Source organism: Cebus imitator, unplaced genomic scaffold (genome assembly GCF_001604975.1).
Source record: "Cebus imitator isolate Cc_AM_T3 unplaced genomic scaffold, Cebus_imitator-1.0 Scaffold309, whole genome shotgun sequence".
Taxonomy (NCBI): Eukaryota; Metazoa; Chordata; class Mammalia; order Primates; family Cebidae; genus Cebus; species Cebus imitator.
The window spans coordinates 1,745,991-1,751,793 of record NW_016107624.1 but is presented as its reverse complement, the minus strand read 5'-3'; positions in this window follow the sequence as shown (position 1 = coordinate 1,751,793).

The window sequence follows — 5,803 nt, the reverse complement described above, 5'->3', positions numbered from 1 at the left end:
ACAGAGTGAGACTCTATCTAAAAAAGAGAGGGTGAGAGAGAGCTGAATCCAGGATCCAGCAGCATGGACCCCACCTGGGAGCTCCTTAGACATGCGGCTTCCCAGGCCCCACCCCAGGCCCACTGAATCAGAATCTGCCTTTAAAAAGATTTCTAGGCCGGGCGCGGTGGCTCACGCCGATAATCCCAGCACTTTGGGAGGCCGAGGCGGGTGGATCACAAGGTCAAGAGATCGAGACCATCCTGGTCAACAAGGTGAAACCCCGTCTCTACTAAAAATACAAAAATTAGCTGGGCATGATGGTGCGTGCCTGTAGTCCCAGCTACTTGGGAGGCTGAGGCAGGAGAGAATCACTTGAAGCCAGGAGGCGGAGGTTGCGGTGAGCCGAGATCGTGCCATTGCACTCCAGCCTGGGTAACAAGAGCGAAACTCCGTCTCAAAAAAAAAAAAAAAAAAAAGATTTCTAGGTGATTCACATGCCCTTAGGAAGTGAGCAGCTCTGCTCCCCAGGGCCCCACCTCCCATTATATAGACAAGGACACTGGAGCCTGGCGAGGCCAGGGAGGACCAGGACCCCAAGCCGGGCGGCCTCCCTGCAATTCCCGATTCCCGTCCCCACCCCGCGGGTCCACCCCCTGCCCGCCTCGCCTGGCCGGTCCAGACCCTTCGGCGGCCTCCTGAGGTCTTTACAAGGAGCTCGCACGCCCCCTGGCGGGCGTAGGGAGGGACGGCCCGGGCAGAGCGGCCGAGAAGTGGCCTTAGGGCGGGGGCAGGGGCGGAGAGGACGGGCCGGGGGCCAGGCCGTGAGAGGTGGCTGCGTTGGCGCCCCGGCTTTGGAGAGGCTGCCTGAGCTTATCTTGGCCGCGCACCACGCGCCACCTGTGGCGTCCAGGGCCTCGGCTCCCCTCCTGCCAGGGCAGAGAGTAAGAATGGAGGCCCTCGTGAGGATCCCATGAGGGTGCGCCGGGGTGAGGGGCCAGGGCGGTGGGAAAGCCGCCGCCTGCAGACCACCCGGAGCGCCTCCGCCTCCATCCCAGGTGTGGGCGAAGCTGGCCCGGGGCCAGCCCAGCGCTGCACCTCAGCCCCTCACCTCCCACCCCTGGAAGAGGGGGTTTCAAGAGCCCCCAGCGGCCCTCCCCTCACACTGGGGGTCTCAGGCCCACGGAGGCTGTAGAAAAGACCACTCCTCGGCGGTGGTGGAGGACGGGGTGCCCCGTCCCTGAGGCCTCAGGATCCCAGAGCCTGGATTCCGGAGGGGGGTGACTTTGGGGGGGACAGGAAGTCGGAAAAAGCATGTCAGACAAGGTTCAAGTTTGGCTCAGCCACAGACAGGCGATTGACCTCGTGGCTCCTGCCTCAGTTTCCTCTCTTGTGAAGGACCTTCCAGGACTGTTGTGACACTTCTGAGGCCTGTTGAGCACTCTGCAGGGAGACAGAGGTTGCAGTGAGCCGAGATTGCCCATTGCACTCCAGCCTAGGCAACAAGAGCGAAACTCCATCTCAAAAAAATAAATAAATACAAAAATTAGCTGGGCATGGTGGTGTGTGCCTGTAATCCCAGCTACTCGGAAGGCTGAGGCAGGAGAATTGCTTGAACCCAGGAGGCGGAGTTTGTCGTGAACTGAGATAAAAACAAAAAACAAACAAACAAAAAGAGAAAAGCATACAAATGTTTTATGTAAATAGTATGTAATACAGGAGCTTTCATAAAGAAATGAAGACCCAAAGAAGCCATTAAACCTGAATGTCTTTATGCTGGGTTTTTTATTTTTTGTTTTGAGACACAGTCTTGCTCTGCTGTCTGCTGGGGTGCAGTAGCACGCTCATGGTTTACCACAGCCTTGAATTTCTGGGCTCAAGTGATCCTCCCACCTCAGCCTCTGAGTAGCTGGGACTACAGGTATGTGCCACCACACTCAGCTAATTTTTGTGTTTTTGTAGAGATGGGGGATCTCACGGTGTTGCCCAGGCTGGTTTTATGGTAGGTTCGATGAAGAGCAGAAAGTCATGGAAGAATGGGATGGGACAAAGAGCTGAGTGTAATCAGCCGGGGGAAGTTTACCAAGGTCTGTGCATCCAGATTCCTCTTGACAGCCTTTCATCTTCAGAGTTTAGGAGGCTCCCTTTCCTCCAGGTAGAGGGAGAGCACCTCTCACAAGCGGGTTTTATGACCTGATCGGGAAAGGTCAGAAAGTCTTTCCTGCACATGCTATTTCCCAACTTCCTTCAGCTTGAAACAATCAATATACCAAGATGGGCCTGGAGCAGTGGCTTATGCCTGTAATCCCAACACCTTGGGAGGCCAAGGTGGGCGGATCACCTGAGGTCAGGAGTTCAAGACCAACCTGGCCAACATGGTGAAATCCCGTCTCTACTAAAAATACAAAATGTAGCTGGGTGTAGTGACAGGCACCTGAAATCCCAGCTTCTCAGGAGGCTGAGGCAGGAGAATCACTTGAACCCAGGAGGCCGAGGTTACAGTGAGCCAAGATCGTACCATTGCACTCCAGCCTGGGTGACAGAGTGAGATTCTGTCTCAAAAAAAAAAACCAAGATGCCGTGTTGGGAATATCCTGCCCTGAGCCCTGTCAATATTAGCACGTCGTGTTTATCCATCATCTGTTGGTGACCTTGAGTCGTTTCCACCTTCTTGCTGTTGTAACTAATGTTGCTGTGAATGATGGTGTTTTGAGTCCCTGCTTTCAATTATTTTGGGTCAGTAACCAGGAGTGGAATTGCTGGATCATACGGTAATTCTACTTTTCACTTTCTGAGGAGCCGCCAGACCGTTTTCCACAGCAGCTTTTGCTGCGTGTTCCTAATGCCTCGTCTCATGAAGCTGTGGCAGCCACCACCCAGGAGCCAGCTCTGTCCTTGGCCCACTTCACAGGGAAGACAATGAGATTCAGACAGATGAAGTGAAGTGTCCCAAGTCCCTCAGCTAAGAAACATAGAGCCAGGGTTCAAACCTAGATGGACTGACTCCAAGAGCTCGTGTCACCTGGCCCTGGGATGGCTTGGGTCTCCATATCTGCACACTAGGAACTAGGAGGGGAAATAGAAGAGGTCACCAAAGAAAGGAGAGGAAAGACACAGGCGAGAAGCAGAACGCCATAGCCCTGCAGGGCCCACCTCAGCCCCCCTCCAGCTCCCTGGCTCTGGTCTCTGGGAGCCCAGTGGTATGGGGTTTCCTGGATAGAAAGGGTGAATCTGTCTCTGCCTATCAGCCTCTCATCTGCAGGTCTATTTTCCCTAAGGATCTCCTAAAACCTTCGTCTAGGGGATTGAGTTGCCTAGAAGTGGGTAGAGACACAGACCTAGCCAATCGGTGTAATTCTTTCCCCCTGGCTGTGGTGATTGGTTCAGAGAAGGGCTGGGCACCTCATCTGGCTCAGTGAGACTTGGGTCTGGCTGGGACCACGGTAAGAACTGATAGAGGAGAAAAACTGCTCACTGCTAAGAGTGTGGGATTGAGCAGGGAGGAGACAAATGCTGGAAGCAAAATGGAATGCTGGATCCAGCAGCACCTGAAGCCAGCTAAGCCAGTGCCCCCTCTTCCTTCTTTTGCTTGAGGATAGCTTGGGATTTTTCTCATTTCCATCCCAAGGAGCCCTGCTTTGGAGACCTTGGGGAATTGAGAGAATCTCTGCTCCCTGGCTGCCCTACCTGTGTTTGTGCCATCCACTTCCCCTTCTATGAGCTGGTCAGAGCAGTCCTGTTCATTTCAACCACCTCAGCCAGACCAAAACAGAGAGACCTCCCACAGCCTGGAAGGGACCCAGATAGTGACCCAGGGGATATGGAGCTGAGCCCCTCACAGGAGCCTGGCACAGTGTCCTGAGGGCAGGACCACCCAGGCAGGGCTACAGAGGCCTCCTTTCCGGGGAGGATCCCTGGAGCTAGTGATGCTGGAAGACAGATGAAGAGACTACCTTTCCAGACAGTTTGGGGCTTAAGAGAATACTCAGTTCCCAGGCTTCCTCAGGGAGTACCAACTCAAAGGACTCACAGAGCCCCACAAATCAAAAAAATCAAATCCTGTGAAGGGGAACCAACCCTCTTGATAGTTTCGTTGTTGTTGTTATTTGTTTGTTTGTTTGAGACAGCATGGCACTCTGTCACCCAGGCTGGAGTGCAGTGTTGTGATCATGGCTTACTTCAGCCTTAACCTCCCGGGCTGAAGCAATCCTCCCACCTCAGCCTCCCAGTTAGCCGGAACTACAGGTGTGTGCCACCAGCCTGCTAATTATTATTATTATTATCATTATCATTATTATTTTGAGATGGAGTTTTGCTCTTGTTGCCAGGCTGGAGTGCAATGGTGCAATCTCAGCTCACCACAACCTTTGCCTCCCGGGTTCAAGCGATTCTCCTCCCTCAGACCCCGGAGTAGCTGGGATTGCAGGTATGCACCACCATGCCCAGCTAATTTTGTATTTTTAGTAGAGATGGGGTTTCTCCATGTTGGCCAGGCTGGTCTTGAACTCCTGACCTCAAGTGATCCACCCACCTTGGCCTGCCGAAGTGCTGGGATGAGCCAGCATGCCCGGCTGGGTCCTCATCTTTCTAGTACCAGCCAGGAGGTGGCATTAGAGCAGCTCCCAAATGTCATGAAAGGGTCAGAGCCAGGGCAACCTCAGGTATGGATGGGATAGTGGCTGCAGGTGGGCCTTGAGGACTGCGGAGGGAGGAGACCAGGGCAGAAGAGAGCTGAGAAACAGCAGCAATCTGCAGGCTGATGTGATCCTCAGGCCTCGAGGGCGAATTAATGTCAGATAGACATTCTTGGTCAATGTCAGGAACCAATGAGAGAACAGATGGAATGTGCTTAGTGCTGGACATGGAGGTGCTGAGGAAATGTTGGGACGCTCCTTCTCCATGTTGTCCTGGAGGAGTGGATGGCTTTGCCCTTTAAAAGGCCAGTGCCAGGCCGGGTGCGGTGGCTCACACCTATAATCCCAGCACTTTGGGAGGCCGAGGCAGATGGATCATCAGGTCGGGGGTTCAAGCCCAGCCTGAGCAACATGGAGAAACCCTGTCTGTACTAAAAATACAAAATTAGCTGGGCATGGTGGCGGGTGCCTGTAATCCCAGCTACTCGGGAGACTGAAGCAGGAGAATTGCCTAAACCCAGGAGGCAGAGGTTGCAGTGAGCCAAAATCGTGCCGTCGCACTCCAGCCTGGGCAACAAGAGCAAAACTCCATCTCCAAAAAGGCCAGCGCCTGGGGCCCAACCCAGGTACATGCTGTTACCACCACATTTCTCCCTGGCCATCGTGAACCCACCCTCTGCAGGACAGACCCCTGCGAGACGAAGCCAGTCCTTTTCTCCTACAGCTGCTTGTTCGGTGGTGAGATTCAGGGGGTGGGAAGAGGTGGTAGCAATAGCTACAGGCGGCCCCATTTTTCATTGTCCTTCTGGTTTTTCTTCTCCCAGAAGAGGAAGTCAGTGGGAGGGGCTCTTTGCCAGGAGCCCACTTTGTCCCCGGCAGTGAGCCTCCGTGGAAAGAACTGCAGACAGAACCTGAAAACCTTGGTTTATATCTGCTGCTGTGGTTGAGAGCTTGGACTTGGCCGGGTGTGGTGGCTCATGCCTGTAAACCCAGCACTTTGGGAGTCCAAGGAAGAAGGATCACTTGAGTCCAGGGAGTTCAAGAACAGACTGTGGAACATAAGGAGATCTCAACTCAACCAAAATTTTTTTAAATTAGCCAGGCGTGGTGATGCGTGCCTGTACTCCCAGCTGCTTGGGGACAGAGGTAGAAGGATCACTTGGACCCGGGAGGTGCTGGCGGTTGTGAGC